This window comes from Echinops telfairi, unplaced genomic scaffold (assembly GCF_000313985.2).
Source record: "Echinops telfairi isolate 266 unplaced genomic scaffold, ASM31398v2 ScPeMD7_30;HRSCAF=105, whole genome shotgun sequence".
Classification (NCBI taxonomy): Eukaryota; Metazoa; Chordata; class Mammalia; order Afrosoricida; family Tenrecidae; genus Echinops; species Echinops telfairi.
This window is the reverse complement of record NW_022103927.1, coordinates 2,217,399-2,219,598: the sequence shown is the minus strand read 5'-3', so window position 1 is coordinate 2,219,598 and position 2,200 is coordinate 2,217,399.

Below are 2,200 nucleotides of genomic sequence, written 5' to 3'. Positions count from 1 at the left end.
GAGACCTCAAACCGCTGAAACTTAGGTTAGCAACTGTGTTCATTTGGGTTTGTGTCAACGTGGTTGCGCCACGATTCTTGGTAGTATAGCAATTGGTGGTTCCCCCAGATTTGACCTAACGTACAACTCCAAGATGGAATGTACTGTGAGCAGCAAAGCAGATGTAAGAGGACTAGGGAGGAGAAGGCCTCATCACCAAGGCCATAGCTCTGCTGCAACTGACAAGTAGTTTCCTCAGGGGCGTGGCCTACTCTTATGTAAGCAGACTTTGTAGGTAGACTTCCCACTTCCTCCTATCTGGATCTGGATCCTACTTCTGTCTCACTGACCCTGGTGTTTTGGCCTTGAGCCAACAGCCTGCTATATTGCCTCACAATCTGGGAGCTATCATTGGCCTGCCATATGACTGCCAACCTTGGATTTTTTTTACTGTGAGGCCAGAAGCCTGACCGATTGACCTTGAGTTTTTCTGCCTCTCCCTGCACCAGTTTGTGGTCTTCCTGCTTCCTGGATGGTCTTTTTGCCTTCTGGTTTGCCAACCACAGCAGTTACTGGGTCATGTTAAGACTCCAGTTTAACATCTAACCCATGGATTTGAGCCGGATTGTGTTTACTCACTTCTCTATCTATATTGCTATGGCGATACAGAGATATAGATAGGAAAAATAATATGTTTCAAGGAATTTCTCACACTTGTAAAAGTGTGTTATACATGCATAGATAAATAGATAGATGGATAAGTAGATAGTTATAGATATCAAGATATCATGGGTCTTGTTTCCACTGAGAATCCATTCTAGCACCCAGATGAGTGCTTAACCTCAGTGTCACCAGGGTTCTATTGGCCTGCGTGGGGTTGTGGAGGGGGATACCAGAGGCCATATATCATACACTCCCATTTATATGAAATATCCCAATCGCCAAAAATTATGAGTTGTTCTAAATTGCATGTTTATTCATTTCATACTGGAAGCATTGACAGAATCCTTCAATTTCTTCATCACTAGCTCTCATGCTTTGTGTGTAAATTGGAATATCAGTTGTATTGTTTGATTTCTTTGAAAAGGGATAAATATAATCCTATAACAGATAGCACAGCACTTCAATATAGATCTTGAAATATCCTTTCAGTTGGGGAACCAATCACAATGATCGATATTTGCACCACCACCTCCAGGGGGACTGACAACACAAATGTTGGTGAAGGGAGACATCAGATGGAGTGAGTTATGAAAATAGTAATTTATAATTATCGAGGGGTCACGAGGGTGGGAGTGTGTGGAATGGAGGGAAAAAGAGGACTTTATACCAAGGGTTCAAGTAGAAACAAAATGTTTTGGAAAGGATAATGGTGACATATATACAAATGCGCTTGATAAAATTGACACATGAATTGTTATAAGTGCTATAAGAGCTCACAATAAAATGATTTATATTAAAAAGAAAGAGAGATCCTTACTATAAACACAGGGAATCCAGGACAGATGAACCCCTCAGGACCAGTGGTGACAGTGGTGATACCGGGAGGGTGGAGGGAAGGTGAGGGAGAAAGGGGGAACAGGTGACAAGGATCTACATATAACCTCTTCCCTAGGGGACAGACAGTGGAGAATGGGGTGAAGGGAGACATTGGATGGTATAAGATATGACAAAATAATAATTTATAAATTATCAAGGGTTCATGGAGGAGGGGGGAGTGGGAAGGGAGGTGAAAAAATGAGGAGCTGATACCAAAGGGTCAAGTAGAAAGCAAGTGCTTTGAGAATGATGAGGGCAACATATCTACAAATGTGCTCGACACAATTGATGGATGAATGGATTGTGATGAATTGTACAAGCCCCCAATAAAATTTTTTTTTAAATCTCCTAAACAACAACAAAATTAATTAAACCTTTAAAAAAGGGAAACGGGGGAAAAAACCAGAAAGAACGAGAGGTCTTTCTGACAATGAATTCACACCTTTCCTCGTGAGGGTGTCATTCCTGGCATAGTGAACCATGTGATCTTCTGATTGTAAACGGCCCATTTCAGCGCATTCACGTCTACAACCTCGATCGTTTTATGTTCCGTTTCATTTTTATGGCTTCCTATTTCAAACCTAGATTCCTACTTCATACATCCCAAGTTCTGATTATTAGTTGATTTTGCAGGCATTTTCTTTCTCATGTTGAGTCGTGCCCCATCAGCAAATGGAGAGCT